This window comes from Leuciscus leuciscus (assembly GCF_965113295.1).
Source record: "Leuciscus leuciscus genome assembly, chromosome: 9".
Taxonomy (NCBI): domain Eukaryota; kingdom Metazoa; phylum Chordata; class Actinopteri; order Cypriniformes; family Leuciscidae; genus Leuciscus; species Leuciscus leuciscus.
The window spans coordinates 42,004,758-42,022,978 of record NC_138733.1 but is presented as its reverse complement, the minus strand read 5'-3'; the positions used below and the strand labels follow the sequence as shown (position 1 = coordinate 42,022,978).

The 18,221-nt window shown below is 41.0% G+C and overlaps 1 long non-coding RNA gene across 1 annotated transcript; it reads left to right on the top strand.

Annotated features, from left to right (window-relative positions):
- Nucleotides 1-11,381: 11,381 nt before the first annotated feature.
- Nucleotides 11,382-12,462, top strand: LOC309505588. Its single transcript, XR_014208503.1, has 3 exons — nucleotides 11,382-11,685; nucleotides 11,771-11,860; nucleotides 11,941-12,462. It is a non-coding gene; the product is annotated as an uncharacterized lncRNA (long non-coding RNA).
- The last annotated feature ends 5,759 nt before the right edge of the window (nucleotides 12,463-18,221 follow it).

The window sequence follows — 18,221 nt, the reverse complement described above, 5'->3', positions numbered from 1 at the left end:
TTCATATGGAGAGTGTCGGATAGCCAGCCTGATGATACAGAGCACGCAAAGGCAAAGTTCCTTTCACAATAAATCTCTCGATTTGTCCAAATGTAGGCCCTATCTTATTGTCAACAATCTGGCATTACTTAAACATGAACTGTTGATGAAACTCGTTCATGCCAACTAAACGAATGCGAGTGAGCAGCAGATACAGAGCGCTGAAATTCGCCATCAACCTCGTTTTATTGTAAGGTGAATTCAACAAGGGTTCTTTTTCTTTGAAACAACAAAGGCTAAATCATTTGCTACAGTTGTTTTTTGTAACTGGTGTTGATGACACGAAGCGACAAATACAGTATTATTAGATGTATGATGCGTTTCTTCCCTGACACATTTAATTTCAACAGAGACCCGGCGCGCGCAGTGAGGGAGACTAAAGAAACTTGCTAAAATGAGAGCCAGCACGAGAGAGAGAGAGGCAAAGAAAAACGCTCGATCTTAATTTCTGTTGCACTATTTTCATTTTGTACTGTTTTAATTTTGTACTGTTTTAATTGTACACAGCAAAGCTGCAATTTCTTTGTCAATACAAATTTAAAATGTCGCAAGAATAAGATTCTGTATTTCTCATTTTGCAAAGGGAATAAATGCTAAACTCGACGCAACCCTGTTTTTAAAGGTACAATGTGTAGGAATTTCTCCAATCTAGCGGTGAAATTGTATTTTGCATTCAAACAAATAGTGCTCTCTAGCGCCTCGCTTTTTCAAATGCGTGTTGCAACTACGGTAGCCGTCATGTACCAAGAAGCTATGCCAACTTCCAATAGCACTTCATTGAGTTTTCTTTCGGGTGATGAGGTTCGTTATTTCAAACAAACTGCAACTTGACACACAATGAACAAACAAATGTTACAGTATGAATCACAGACTGAAAAAAGCATGAGCTATGCTAATTAGTAGTGATACCTTTTTTATTAGTTTATTTTTTGATGTATGTGCATTGTTAGATATCATCATCAGGTAATCAACGGTAGGGAGAGATAGAGGTAGAGTGAAAGGATAGAGAGGCAGTGGATCGGTGGGAGCGCGGCGAGGAGGAGGACGACGGGGAAGAGGAGAAGGAGAGCGAGACTCAAAACCACCACGACAAAGACGCCCGGCAGCTACAAGAGATGATCTTGAAAGAATTGAAGGTTTCCAGAGACAGAGAAGAGAAGCGACAGAGGTTTGTACAATTTATGTGGCTAGCAGAAGCTGTGAATTTTCATTCTCAGCCCAATCCTATGCACGTAGTGAAACAGTCACAATGTGAGCTACTTGATTGTTTTTGAAAACAAAAGGCCTATAGAAAATGTTATAGAGAGCAATGTTTTCTTTTGCACACCAATAAAGTTTTCTTTTGACAACATTGATACGTGAGATCCCTGCATTGCCTCCAGTGCACTATCCTGCAAAACATGTTGTTCAACCTGTTGGCTATAGAGGTCTACCTAATACCTAGCTGTATATCTAATGGCCTAACCCTATCTTATTTCCTTTCATTTCTTCAGAGACTTCTGCAGGATATGAGCCTTAAGGATCACATCCGCCTCACAGCTGGACTGTTGGAGAGGCAGCCGGGTCTGATCTTTGATCTATAGATGGAGCATCAGCAAAGACATGGTGTCCCTACATCTGCGGAGGAACCGGGGGTACCTTGGTGTACCTGTAGCCACTGCACACGGAAATGCTGTGGATGAGACCCTCCTGCCACATTTCACACAATACTGCCTGGATGAGGGTTATCTGCGGATACATAGGCAGAACCGGGAGGATCTCACAGCATTTGGAAATGTAAGGAAGCCCGGTGATGACAACCGTTAGTACAGGCATGCAGTGTACAGACACATTATTTTCTGGCAGCATGGCGCATTAGGACAGGGGAACAGGAGAGTCATTCCCAGCTGCTGTGTTTGCAGGATTAGGGAAAAATTCCCAGACCCTCAGGGACAATACACCGGCTACATTCCAGGGATCTAAGAGATTGCCATGAGTAGTTTTGTAAATATTGTAAATAGTTAGATTTACATCTATTTATGTATTTTGTATTCTTTGGAGTTCTGTTGACTTCTAACTTTGTTACAAAGGATAAAATATTTGTTATTTGACTCTGTGCTGTATTTGTTACACTAAGGATGGAGAAAAATGTCAAAATTAGGTGCAATAACAATTTGATACACAAAAAGATTGAAATGAAGGTTGTTTGAGAACACAAATGTAGATTTATTCATATTTACAATCATTTTTGCTCAAGTATTTACGCCTCAAATACCAGTAAAACAACAGCTCAATCTGCCAGTTGGAAGCAGCATGGACGGCTAATCATGTGACCAGAGGATCCAGCAGTTTGTGAATGCCATCAGTCAATGTCCACTCAGCGTACTTTCTGACTGCTGTGATTAAAACGTAAGCAATATATTTTCAGTGTTTAGTAAAACATCATCAAACATCAAAAACATCAACAGTGAACAATGTTCAAAAAGCCAGCTCACGTGTTCCTTCGACGAGCAGTGTATCAGTATCGGTACGCCCCTAGTTTAGCACATACTTTCTGCAAACTGTGCTCTATTGTTCTAGAAAACAGTACAACTATTGTCAAGTAAAAATCTATAAGCTCATATTATGAAATACTACACCAGAAAATTAGCCTGGATGCCAGTGGAACCAGGGCCGGCGCTCCGCACACGCACATCACGCACTGCGCGTAGGGCACCAAGTGCTTGGGGGGGCACCAAAAAAATCTGGGTCGTGAAAAATCATCACAATAGGGTACTAGTATAAATAACAAATAAAATATGTCTAAAGCATGTTAATATTGGGTTTAAGTGGTCGTTCAATGAGGCCTATTATATGTTGATCCGACAAAAATTATGTGTGTATTTAAGTGGTCCAGTGGTAGAATTTTTGCCAAGCGTGTCAGAGGTTCTGAGTTCTAATCCGCACTCATATAGTTTTTTTTTTTTTTTTTTTTCATCAAAACCGATTATGTTTTTTAGTGGTTGTATATCAGGCAGGGACACTTTTTGTGCTTTTTGTTTTCTAATTGTACCGGAGCGAATAGAGAGTCTCTCCACAACGGATTGAAACGCGCGTCTGAGTGAAGGCTGTGCGCGAGCCAGAAACAAACATAGTATCCGCGCCACTGATCGCTCGGCAACGAGCACTTTGATCAGTTGATTTAAAAAAACAACACATTTCAGCGCTGGATCGACTCTTATTTAAAAAACGAATGAAATGAATGCTCTGCTGGTTAACTGGAGATGTTTTGTTTGTTTGTATTGGTACATTCGTGCCGCGAGATGTTTCAAAAGTGGTGGGGACATGTCCTACCCGCAAATTACGCCTATGCGTATGCATGTCCAGGGGCGCAGTGTTGCCAACTATTTTCAAAGGAAAGTAGCTAACGCCTTCCCTAAAAGTCGCTAAATGTCGCTAGATGACGTCATACGTCAATTAGCATATTCATGACGTCATCGCGTCGTACTTGCGTTCTGCCTGCCTATGTGTTTTCTCATTAAATTCATGCTCACAAACTGTATTTTAATATAATATAATATAATATAATATAATATAATATAATATAATATAATATAATATAATATAGCCGATTGTACAATAAAGCTGTTCTCATTTCATATATAATTTTTTTTGTCAGACAATTTAACGAGTAGGCTAGATAGTGAATGACTGCATTTTCTATGAGTAAAATTATCTGAATTGAGAGAGTTCGGGAACTGGGTGAAGTAAAGCACTGTAATAGTTAGTATTACAAGTGATAATCTCAAGAAAAGAAAGGGGAAAAAATGGTCAAACTAAATTCTTAAATATAAAACAAAAGAGAAGCAATTCATTCACGTCTGTCAGCTGCCGTGCTGCTGCTCCTCTCATTCACTGAACAGGGTAGACGCAGAGAGAGGTGTGACGGCAGGGAGAAAGCAAGACCTCGCGCTCGCAGGACTGTGCTGGCAACATTTGGAGGTCACTGAGGTTTGTCCAAAAAGTCGCTAGATTTGTCGCTAGTCGCTTTTTTGAAAATATGTCGCTAAGGGGGTCTGAAAAGTCGCTAAAAATAGCGACAAAGGCGCTAAGTTGGCAACACTGCAGGGGCGTCGCTATAGTAGTGCAAAAGATCCGGGGCTTTAGCCCTGCATGGCTAAAATCTTTCTTTTTTTTTAGGGCACCCAAATGGCTAGCGCCGGCCCTGAGTGGAACTTAGCCCCGCCTACAACATTTGAGGTCGGGAAGTTCGGTCTGGACTTGATCCGTTATGGAGCAACTATGCTCAAACCAGAGCTGTTCGGACCAATCAAATTGTCAGGGGCGGGCTTTATACGATGATGGACAGATGATCAACAGTTACGTAATCATCCACGTCACCAAAGAGTGCTTGGGTTGAATTCGTTTACAACAAAGATGGCTGCCGCTGGAGAACTGAGATGTGTAGATTCCGCCATCACGTCTGTTATAGAAGATATCGACAGCGCATTCATTTTAAAAGAGGAACAGAGAACCGCGATAAAGGCATTTGTCGATCGGATAGATGAATGTCCGTTGCTCTGATTGGTTGTTGGTCAATCCAACTGAGTGCAGAGGCATTTTCTTTCCTGGTTCGGTTGAAACACGCCTCTTAATAGCAGCCCAATGGAGCAGATCAGACTCATATTCTGACTAGAATCTGATTATTACGACGTCAGGCTACCAGAAAATGAGACATTGCTTAAAATCCTTATTGTAGGGAATATGTGATTGGAAATAAAATGCACAATAAGCACAGTTGTGTGCACATGTGTATGAGAATACTTGACAGCCACATAATAATAGATATGGATTATAATGTGATATGCGAATGGATAATAACCGTAAACTGGGCAGTCAATAAACATGTTAATTTACTGCATGTACTCAGAAGAAAATCACTAGTTTTAAAAAATATAAACACATTTAATTACTCTCTGTAATGGTTATGTTCAGTTTGTGGACTCTTATGTTGAGTTTCCTTTGGTTCCTATGTTACCTTCCTGTGTTTAGTTCATGTTCCATTGTTTATTTGTTTCTAAGTTTACTCATTGGCTAATTGATTACATTCACTTGTGTGTTGTTGTGCTGCTCATATAGCAATACACAACAGAACAAAACAGTTCTTCTCTTAATCCTGTCATTTGATTCTTGCCTTCTTTGTTTTTGTAATTAAAGTAAATCTGCTGCAGTTGAGATCCTCTGTTCTTAAAAAATCCTAAAAGCAATAATTGAACAGATTGCACTATATGGCAGCAAGATATCTGGACCATCTACGGGCCAAGCCAGATTCCACTTTATGTACACAATATTAATCTTTTACAATGTAATCCTTTTATATTTAATATTTGGCATTTGTGTGCTGTTGCGCGTTCTGTTTAAATAACAAAAACATATTGCGCCATTGACTTTAGACCAGGTTTCAGTCGGTCAATGGCTCACTCTATTTCAGTTCCTTAAAATATCAACTCGCCAACCATGCGCCTGAACACACATCGTTTTCAGACCAGCAGCCCATGGGTGCACAGATGGGCGCAAATGCATTTGCTGTAAACAACGTGGTGCAGTTAACAATAAACAATACTTTTATCAACCTTAGTTAATTATATAGACGAAATACTCCAAGGCACTCACGTGGTGAAGTAAACAGCCTTTAATAAACTGTTACCAATTTAAGCATCAAGAACGGTAAAACAAACGCTGTCGGCCAACATCGGTTAACAGCATGTAGGCTTCAATGTTATCGTCTAAACGTCTATTAATAAAAATGTCAGACAATGAATAACAAAGCTCCAAAAAGTGTTTCGAATCAATAAATTAACATTTCAGAAGTTTTTATTTTTGACAAATAGCCTATTTAACTAGAAACAAAATGATGAAGATGGGAACTAAGACCGCTTGAAGCACAGCGAGGCTCATGTTGAAGCACTGACCACACAGCTATCGTCTGAGCACTGTTTCATGAGCATGAACTTAAGGTCCTACTCTCATGCAAAGCCTCATTGATGTGACATTTTTCTATTGCAATGTTTATGTTGAAATGGTTTCATTATTTATTAAAGAGAATTATGCTAATCATAATAATCTACTGAAAAGCCTATATAATTCTTAATTAATCCTAAAACACAAATGCTGCCGACTAACATCAGTTAGCAAGTCCTGACAATTTTACGATCATTTAGTTTAATTTATTTCACTGTTATATTTCAGTTCATAAATCTAGGCCTACTAACAAGTTAAAATACCACAAGACAGCAAAGCTTCTTTTCAACATTGATAATTATCTGTCAGGAAATGATACGAGGATTCAAGTGCAAGTCAAATAAAGGTTTATTTAGAGTGTTGGTCAGATGCAGGTTGAGTGATGATGGGTGATAGTCCAGTGAAGGCACTTGGTAGCACAGGGATGCTGAGAACAGCCCGATCCTCTCCGGTGAAGAGATGGTGAAGATGATGATGAAGATGATGATAGGAAACAGAGACGGAGCGGGAACCGGCAACCAGGAAGTGGATGGCGTGGAAAACTGAAGTGCAGGAACAACGATGAACACAGGAGACGGCGACAAGCGGGAACACACGGGAACTGGAAACAGACAGGAACAGAGACAGGAACACAGACAGGAACATCCACAACGCTCTGACAAAGACGAGGTGAAAACAGAGGGACTAGTAAATAGGGTTAGCTGATCAGCTGCAGCGATCAGCAACCCCGCCCACATGCACACACACACAAGGCAAGACGAGACGAAAGGAGACAGTGAATTCATAAACCGTGACATAATCATAAATGTTCCTTGCGCATCAAATCATCATATTAGCTTTTTTTAAACGTGCTTTAGAAAAAACAAAACAAAAACATTACTGGTGTGTATCTTGAGACAAAAAAATGGCACTGAAATATTTAAAGATATGCTTTCAGTTAAAACAGCTCAAACATGAATTTTAGTCTAAGATTAGCTTAAGCTCAAGGGCCCTATCATACACCCGGCGCAACACAGCGCCAGACGCGGCGCGAGTGTTTTTTGCTAGTTTCAGCCCGACGCAGTTATAATTTTCACTTCCTGCGCCACGTTGTTTAAATAGCAAATGCATTTGGACCCATTTGTGCGTCTATGGGCATGCTGATTTAATTGAATTCAGAAAGTTAGTGATGTTTCTCAAACATCAGACTTCACTACATACATTTTTTTTGGTTGTTGCTGTTTTTTGTTAAATGGTGTTTAAAAAAAGATTTGTTTTTACTGCATATTTGAGGAGCCAAGAGGAGTAGAGAAGGAAAAATGAAGACTAACACCAGAAACATCAGGGGCCGGTTTCACAAAGATAGACTTTGACTATGGCTTAGATATAGTAGATAGTCAGACTTCAGATAGACATCTAAATCAGACCGTTGCACAAAGCACTTAAGACTCTGACTATCTTAAGTAGGACTACACTACAATGCATTCTGGGTAAAATAAGACACTTTTGAAAACAAAAAACATGGCGGATCGAGTAAGCACATTCAGCCGCTCAGTGCAGTTTACCCCAGCGGAAAATATGTGTTTGTTGGAGGAGTATAACAGTTACAAGGACATTTTACTTGGGAAATTTAGCGGAGAATGTAGTAACAAGAAGAAATGTTTAAATTATGAGCCATTTTCCCTTTTCTTTTGGCTGTTTGTAATGTAACTGATTGTTACTGCTGGTTGCCAAGGTAACATAGAGTCTTAGAACTAAGTTAGCCTGGGGGTAAGGTGTCTAATTTTTTGGGTCTAAATTAAGTCAGTCTTTATTTTTGTGAAACAGTCTAACTTGCATTAGACTAGTCTATGAGCACATTTTAGACTTGTCTAACACTATAGACCGGTCTAAAATAGCTTTGTGAAACCGGCCCCAGGCTGAAATGGCCATCAATCAGGGTGGTAATAACTGGAGACTCACCATCTGTCGGCTCGGACTCGAGCGCATCTGTGTCGGCTGGCGGCTCTACGCTGTATGTGTCTGGATGAACCTGTGAGTCCTGCTCAGCCACAAGAGGACACACTTTGACTCGGGATCACGCTTAGGGAGTCTGTCATCTTCGATTATTGATCAAACGAGCCAATGCACACATTGGCGTGCGACCTTTGCATCCGCGCTCCGCCCTGCAGCGCGGGTATAAATACGGAAGTGGATGCACGCACCACTTGTCTTTCTCTTCGGAGCCGATCGGTCTTCATGACGGTGTCTCTGAAGAGTGTTGATTCATTCAACGAGTGAGTGTGTCGGTGCTTCTTCTGGAAGTCTCTCCCGGTGCTGGTGGTTCTACAGCGTGAGTGCAGCGGTGGTCGCAAGCCTTCTGAGCTCTTAACTGCTGTTAACAGCTCTCCTGTTTGTGTTTGGGGATCTCTTATTCCGGTATGGAGATGGATTCGGTCCAACACATCACCTGAGAAGACCATGCTTTGGTCGGTGTCGTTAAGAAGTGAGAAAGGGTCCCACTGAAACCTTTCAGAGGCTCTTGGGGCGTGTGGCAGACGCAGCCGCGATAGAACGGCTTCCTCCACATGAAGACCGCTTCAGCACTGGCTTCATGGCCGAGTCCCGAGGTGGCCGTGGCCGAGCGGCACGCTCCGTGTGACAATCACCCTGGCCTGCCGCCAAACCCTCAGCCCATGATCAGACCTTTTGTTTCTCTGGGCCAGCTGCCCCTAGAACAAGTGTCCACCAACACCGGCTGAGGGGCCACGTACAACAGCCATGCAGTAACGGGGGTCTGGGCGGGCCTCCGACTGCATTGGCATCAACTGCTTTGAGACGCCGCAAAATGCCGCTGCTCAGTCAAGTCAAGTCATCTTCATTTATATAGCGCTTTTACCAATGTAGATTGTTCCAAAGCGGCTTTACATTGATAATAGGAAATTAAAGTAACAGAGATTGTTTTGGATTTATAGCATCTCTAGAATACAGTTATTGTCCAGCTAAAGTTAGATTGATTCACTTCCGTCGCAACGATCAATAGTTATTAACTTATAGTTATTAACAATAGTTATTAACTAACAACATTGCGACCATTGCGCCACGCTTCCCTCACATGTCGCAACTCGCCCGCCACCTCCTCCTATGGAGTAAGAAGCTTCTGAGGTCGCTTCATCCACTTTAAGCCTCGTCTGTGGCACGATTTAGCAGACCGGACCTTAACCCTCTGGGGTCTGAGGGGTTTTCTGGGCCCTGGAGGGGTTTCTGACATGCTCTGACAGAGTGAATAGAGGGCACCTTCCATCAAAAAACTGACAGGTTTATTGCTTTATTGCCCTCAAAGCCACGCCCCTTTTGACCGTGGGAATTTCCCACGCTAGCTCCTCCCACTTATGGGCTGTACAGTACACCGTGGGAAAATCGGACTTGTGCCACGCCTCCTTGTGGGTTGAACACCTGAACCGTGGGAAAATTTCCCACGCTCAGTAGTTCTAAACGATATCAACTTTTTAAAGAAATGTACAATAAAGACATAGCCAGAGTGTGAGATCAGTGTTTTTTATTTATTAAAGAAGACAGATGTACATTCATCACTTTTAAAACATCAATGAAATAAGTTAAAATAGCATTTTTCTCTAAAAAGTTTTAAGATGTTAAGACATTTTTTTTTTTAAGATGTTAAAACATCATGCGTTTTTACATACCATTCGTTAAAGGAGTTTAAAAGATATATAAGTGTTTCCTTGTGCTGGAGCAGTGTAAAGAATGTCCATTCAGTCCAGAGGTCTGACAGGATTGACATTTTCTGAAGGTTACATAGACACACGCAAGCTCCACCCCTACCCCCGCCCACAACAGATGTCACCGTGGGAAAAAACAACAGTGTCTTTCAGCTCCCAGATAGAAAATGCGACCGGTCACTTCAGTGTCCGAACTTAAAAGACAACAGAAAGAGTGTGCAACGGCCCGAAGAGACCACACCCCGTAACACGCCCCTCACAAAGTTCATAGGCTGTGTAAAATTAAGACACACCTCTCAGATGTCATTGGATGACACAAATGACATCACTCATGGGAGTCCCCCTCCAAAACTCTGACAGTCAGAGTTTAAAACGTTAACACGTTGACACACAGACACACGCTTTAATCTATTTCAGATTATTTTCTAAATGTTTTAATACTACTTGTTTTATCTATGCTTTTTTATACAGCTTTTATGTAAACCACTTTGAACATCCATATGAAATGTGGTAAATAGTCATCGCTTCCAATATTTAATTGTCACAAAATTATTAAATAATAAATATTCTATATTTTAAAGTATAGCCCATAGAGTTTTTAAGGCTCTCTCAGCTATCACACCACACACACAGACACACACACACACACACACACACACACACACACACACACACACACACACACACACACACACACACGTCTGGTTTACTATCTTTGTGGAGACTCTCCATAGATTTAATGGTTTTTATACTGTACAAACTGTATATTCTATCTCCTTACACTAACCCTACCCCTAAACCTACCCATCACACACAACTTTCTGCATTTTTACATTTCCAAAAAACTCATTCTGTATTATTTATAAGCTTGTTTACCCATGGGGACCTCAGTTTAGACAGACTGTGACACGAGTCCCCATGAGTCTGTGTGCATTCAGGTTGAAGTCCCCACCGGGATAGAAAAACATGAACACACATACACACACACACACACACACACACACACACACACACACACACACACACACACACACAGCGCCGCAATGTCTACCAAGGTGTTATGGCCCATATGATACCATCCTGCATATTTTATTTTTTCTCTTTTTGACGGATTTGTGTGAATTAGTTTTATTGCAGAGCTTATTTGAAGAGATGGGTCAAATTCGACATGTTTTTTCTAGTCATACAAATCAGGTATCAGATTCCCTACCACATGTAGAGATGAAGGGTTTCTTTGAAAATGAAGCGGGGAAAAAGGTGTTTTTAAAACGCGTCGTATCGCAATCTTTAAAAGGAGCCAAAACTATTTCATTCGCGTTCCAAGCCGCCGAAGGAGACACAACATCGAGTCAGCGCAATGTCTACAAATCATCATCATGGACCAGATCGGATCAGAATTTTGATTTGGAATTAGTGCAAATTCTGAACGACCTATGTGAGTTTTTTATCATAAATTATAAGCTACAAAATTGAAAAGATATCTCAATAAATGCTTTTATTTGCAGATGACACATCATTCCCCGAAGGTGTCTCGCCAGATGATTTTTTACAAGGTACGGGATATATTTTTGTTATGTCTTTTTTAATATTTACTATTTTAATATTTGTTTTAAAGAAAAAAGAAACTCATAGGTCTATTTCAACAGAAATCACAGAGGACGCACCGACTCATAGCTCCGCCCACCCGCCGGAGCCAACTAAGTACCCATTGGTTGTTGATCCAAACCCGTCCAATCAAATTTACGAAGACGTCACTCCAAATACAGCCCCTCGACCCCTGCTCTGAGTGTGGACACAGAGAGTACCGAACGTCAAACCTCACCTCCAGTCGAAGAGGAGAATTCTTCCCGTTCGACCCTGTCTTTGGCTTCGACAAACACCGGACCGATTAACATCATTGACGCTTCACACAAAGGGGTGAAACGTCTCCGGGAAATTTATGGAGAAGAATTAATCTATCCGGAGAGAGGTAAGGGAAAAAGAAAACTATTTTGTCTAATCTTTATATTTTTTATTCGTTGATTTTTTTTAAAATAACTGAATATTGTTTTTAGAAGAAAACAGTGAATCTGTTACATCCACAACTGGAGGAAAGAAACGATTCGAGAAATATTCTCACGAGAGTCCGATTACGGATGAATACGGTAAGATTTCTTGTTTCATTAGACTATATTTTATCTATATTAAATAATTCATATAATATATTTTTATGTTTTTGCTTTAGAAGAAATCCCCTCTTCTCCAGAAAGAGGGGCAGAGGCGTTTTTGGATTCTCAACAATCAGTACTGAACACTATCAATTCTGAACAGAATTTATCAGAAAGCAGTGATGAAGATGACCGGAGGTTTAGTCCTCTGTACAACACGGCAGATCTCTGTGGATTGAGTTATGCCACTTTACGCAGTGCAAACAGAAGCTTCCAACGTGTTCTCGAAATCGCTACACTACCTCTCACTTACCACCAGACAGCGGATATAGTTTCAGGAGCACAGAGCGGTATTACGGACCTTCTACATAGACTCATTGATACACAGAATCAGCACACCGCCGATTTAAGAAGTGCGGTGGAATTTTTCGGTGTTTGCCAAGAGCGTGTGTTGGAAGAAAACAGACAATTACGCAACACGGTCTTATCACTCCAGCAAGACCTTTCGGAGGTGAGGAACGACCATTCGTTGCTTATTACTGTACTGTCTCTAATCTCTGAAAGATTAAATGTTATTCAGAGACAATCGAGGGATACATAAAATGATGATTGACTAGTTTTAAAAAAAAACATTTCACTGTTATTGTTTTAAAATCGTTTGTCTGTTATTGTTTTTATCTAGGTGTGTGCGTATATGTGATTATGTTTTACTGATAGCCTACATTTTATGATGTATACCTATTAACAACATTGTGGTCTATATTTGATGGCATGCTTCTGTTTCACACAATTTTAAAAATAAAAAAAACATATCAAAATGTTTCCTAAAAGACAGAGAACCGACTCAGAGTGTGATGAAATAACTCGCTCAAGATCAATTGACCTAGGTCTGAGAATAACGAGAGACTCAATCTTTTAATACGTGAACAGTTAAGAGGTCTAAATAGTACTGATTTGTCTAATACGGAAAGATTGGATAATATTATAATCGACCAGCATGGCTGGATAGAGCCGACCGGGGATGATGGAGATGAGAGCGCACAGACAGGTGGTACACTAGGGTCATCTCAAACGAGGCGTACGGAGTTAAGTCGTGCGGAGATAGATTCTCTGATGACTGATGGCGGGGTTGTTCGGGGTTTCACGATAACACCACGACCGCGTTTTAATGGTGTAGAGCTACAGAGATCGTTAGATCTCAGACAAATACAGACCACCGATTTTGTAGAATATAATTCACGCCTCCATAATATTCTAAACGAGGTGGTTGACTTTTCACAACAGCTGGCGGGCCAGACAGGGTTCATAAACATAGCTCTTGCTGTAGAAAGTTTGCCGGGATCGGTAAATGCAGTATTAACACCTGATAACAACCACGGCCCCTCATTATTCATAAATCAGATTGAGCAAGTTAAATATGCATGACATCCGAATGTCGCTCGTATACGAGCAGAACAAGACAGTGTGCAGAATGTCTGAGATTCTGTAAAAACAACTTCTGTTACGAATCACATAAAAAATCACAAACCCCCGGTGAAAGATCTCAGTGTGAATCTGTGAGATTTTGCTCAAAATGCCATGCCGTTTATAGAACGCCACCTGGTGGTGAAAAAATAAAACCTCACAAATGCTCTCCAGAGTATTGTGTACATTGTTACGAGATTTTGACGAGCGAAGGTGATCATGAATGTTACATTCAGCCTCTAAAACCTGAACCCCAAGATAAAAAATACATTTATTATGATTTTGAAACATTCGTTCAAGATGGAAGACATGTGGCTAATTTTGTATGTGCAATGACACAGACAGGTGAGACGTTTGAAGCCGGAGGGGTAGATTGTGTGGCACGTCTGATTAAACACTTCAGACGCCCAAAATATACAGGATACACATTTATTGCACATAACTCGTCAGTTATTAATTATCTTGTCGGGGAGGGCTTGACTCCAAAAGTTATTATGCAGGGGTGTAGAATTCTATACATGTATGATACTGTGTTTAAGCAACGTTTCATTGACTCATGGCAATTTATCCCCTTTAAACTTGCAAAAATACCCGCAGCCCTTAACTTAGATGCACACGAGAAGGGGTATTTTCCCCACCTTTTCAATAAACCACAAAATGCAGAATTTACCGGTCCCTATCCTGCAAAAGAGTTTTACGGTTATGAGACAATGAGTGAAGCCGAGCGTGTCAGATTTGACACATGGTATACAGATGTATTGGGTGACATCTTTGACTTCAAAAAGGAGCTCGCTTTTTACTGCAGGAATGATGTGATTATTTTACGTGACGCATGCGTAAGATACAGGGACGAATTTATAAATTTCACAAACATCGATCCCTTCAAGTCAATCACATTACCAGGTGTGTGTGTATGAAAACTTTCAAAACAAATTTTCTCTCCCGCGACACGCTGGCTCTAACACACAGCCATGCCTATATTAATCAACACAAGACGTTTTCAAACGTATCTATCCAATGGCTTGAGTATGTCAAATTGAGTCAAAACGTGGAGATAGAACATGCACTAAACTATGGGGAGCGTGCGGTAGGACCATATCACCTTGATGGTTATTATGAGGCTGATGATGGGGTGAAAACAGCCTTGGAATTCCTAGGCTGCTTTTTTCACGGTCATGATTGCAGATTTAAGCCAGAAGAAATTCAACCTTTATCAAAAGTGTCTCAGAAGGCAGTCGGATGCAAAACTAGAAACCCTCCGAAAAGTTTATGGCTTACGCGTTATCGCTATGTGGGAATGCGAATGGGAGGGGCTGAAACAGACAGACCCTGACGTGATAGAGTTTACACAGGCATACCAGGCATACCAGGAATCATTCCCGGATCCCATATATTTGATCTGGTAAAGAGCGTAACGTCATCACAGATGATGCATGACAATCGACGCCCTGCCGGCTGGTACGAGTTTCTGGATGCATTTGCAACATTAAATATTCCTCATTCGACTGTAACCAATCATAATGTAAGACGGTTGCTTGAATCACTTAAAAGAAAAACACACACGGATGACTCTGGTACTACACCTACTAAGTCTTTGAAAAAACGCCACACACACACACACACGCACGCGCCTCTGATGAAAATGTATTTAACTCCCCCAGCGTAGATACAGAGCAATGGATGCATTTTTAAATAATTATATGTAATGCAGGGACGGACTGGGGCTAAAAAACAGCCCTGGACTTTCTCCCAAATAGGCCCATCATCCGGCCATTCGCCTCTAGCCGTGTGCGACAGACACTAGCCAGGATGTCCTGATACTATGCCACAATACTGCAGCCTATCAGACAAGGTATTCACAGCAAGTCACATCTCAAAACAATGATGATAATTGAGGTTGTGTTTATTAATGAAGCCTCAGCCTTAAAATAAAAACAAAAAATGTACAATGCCATAAAATACAAATAATGAAATGTCACTGGCTACAGAACCCCCAAATTACACCAACTTGTAATTATAAAACATACTATATACCAGGGGTCTCCAACCTTTTTGTGTACCTTTTTATCCCCTACCTCAAGGGATAAAATAATCTAGAAGGGATTTTGTTTGTTATACTCAAATATTTATTATACATATAACATGGTGGTGCTTTTTTACTTTTCACCATCATATGCGAAATAATAAAATATCTTGATATTCTGGTTCAGACTTACAAGCCTTTAAAAAAAAAAAAAAAAAAAAAAAAACAATTCCTGAAAAATTATGGAAATATTTATTGATTTTTTTGTTGATTTTTCTATAAACCTATTGTATGTGTTATCAAAAACAGTAGCCCAAACATTTAGTATAAATATAAATGCAAAAATAAATAAACTGCCATAACTTCTAAACAAAAACATTACTGCATTACATTTAATACATTTATACATGACTATTTTAATATAACATCATTTTTAATATGAATATATACAGGCACATTTCTGCCAAAAAAGTTTGTTTTACTACAGTTAATGTTGTGGAGTGAAATGTTTTCAAACTGGTTTATTCTTGGAACAATGTTTCGCCTGTTTTTTGCATCAATATGTTGAGAATATCAGCACTGTTTCATCTCGCTTTTTACAAGCTTAAATCACAATGTCATCTGTGGGTTTATACGAGAGATAGAGAATTCTGCGCTGAATTGAACTGCTTCTCTCAGTGGATCGTGCAGCTCTGTGTAATAATGTTGGTGTGATCGAGATCAGCCCGCACAGCTGCTTTGGCCGCGATCGCTGTTTTTGGGGCCGAGCTGATAATGCTCTGCGCTGCTCAGATCAAACAAGTTTTGTTCCGCTTTTTGAGCGTTTTGATGTTTCTCATACACAACGCAAATGACAGTGTATAGCCTAATCAAAGAGAGTTTGCAAAAGTGCAAATTGAAAAGTTTAGTTGAAAAGGTCGCAAAATGATAGCCTACCCCGTTTTTTTTAACACGGTGTATAAGTGATCGTATTAGTGCCCCTGCTGTTGGCTGTTCATATTACTTTATTAGACTTTTTTTTGTGCCGACGGCCCTCGGTTGGACGGCCGTTCTGGACTTTTCCAGAACGCACAGATTGTCAGTCCGTCCCTGATGTAATGGCATAGCTATGTGGGTTTTTTACAAAATATTATCATGTGTGCGTGAGATTTTCATTATGTGTATTTGTGTTTTAGTTTTTAATCTATGTATGTTATTGTACAACATATTGTATGTAACGTCAATGTATATCGTGTTATTGTTTTGATGTCAAATAAAAGAAAGAAAATGAGTTCTGTTTCATTCTTACTGACCGCCAGAGGCAGTGTAAACACTATGGATAATCGCTGCGCCAGCTAAGATAGGTCGAGTAAATATACCAACAAAGTCACGTGCGTGACGTATGCTGAGCCCTGGAGGATTATAGGCTACAGTAGCTCAGCAATCTACCTCTTTCGCTTTCTCGCCTCTTTGAGATAGGTTCTATTCATTGTATTGTATTGGATATTTTCGCGCTGTCAAGTGCAGCTTATTAGAGCAGCGAGATTCGTCCTCACAAGCTGTGACAGCGCGCATCTACAAGATTTTGGATTACTTTACAACACTTGGTGAGTTATATCACTTTATCGGTAACACTTGTGCCTCTCGGTGCAATCCGGTGGCGTGTGTTTACTGCACCTATATTAACGGTCTCCCGTTGATCTAACGTAACGTTTTCTCGGAGTGTTTTTTTCTTTCCTCGAATGCATTTTACCTTTATGGTTCCTCGGTTCTATCCGCCGACCATTTTAAACGCTTAATATTTTCTTTTACTTGTTGAATATTACCTGTCGGTTCACCGAGGTAATTATTTTATTTATTTATTATTATTTTCATTCCGCTTAACTTAACCTTACGGTTCACCGAGGGTGTTAGCGAGTAATGATGGCTAACAGCTCGATCGCCACTGGTTTCCCAATGGCTTGTAAGCTGTGCCCTAATCATCTTCTCCCTGACGACGGTCATGACATCTGCCCGTCGTGTTTGGGCGTTCAACATCTGCGAGAGGCTCTCACGGACCCGTGCATGCACTGTAGCCTTTTGCCTATGTCGGAACGACAGCTCCGTCTTGCCGAGTTAGACCCTAATTCAACGGTGAAACTTGGGCAGGTAGATGTAGCCCCTTCGCGCACTCGAAAACGCCGTGCCTCGGCGGCAGCTGGTGCTCCCCTCCCATCTAAAAAGGCCAAATCGCGAGGCGATGTACATTCACATGTTGAAAAAGGCTCACTTTCTATGACGGTATCGGCACTTTCTTCTGAGATGGCGGAGCTGAAACGCCTGCTTCACTCGCTTCAGCCTGCCACATGTGCTCCGCCTGTAAAGATGACACAGGAGGATGAAAATGTTCAAAGTCGGGAAGAGTCTCTTGTCTCCCCTTGTTTTTCCCATCATTCTGAGTTCGATGTGCTTTCTACAAGTGCTTCAGATTCATTTTTTCACGATCATGGGGATACTTTGAAGGTTGCTGCACAACCTTCACCTCAGGCTGTTCTCACTGGTTACCCAGCAGCAGAGGGGTCTAGTGGGGGGTCTGTTCAGTCGTCTGGGCAGGCCCAGCCCTCCTCCGATGATACTTTGGCTGTGCTTCAAATGGCAGTTGCTCGTTTGGGACTTGATGAGTCACCTGCACAATCTGCCCAAACAAATGTGTTTTTCAGACAGACCACAGCTTCAACCTCTTTTGCCATGCCACCATGTAAGGATTTTGTGGCTGAATTCTCAGATGCTCTCACCGGTTCTGGTCCGCCTAAGCGGCGCCCAAAGACTGCTCGAATGCTAGCATCCATGGCTGGAGCAGATTCTATCGGGGTGGGTCGCGCTCCGGAAATTGAGCAGCCTGTGGCAGCTTTG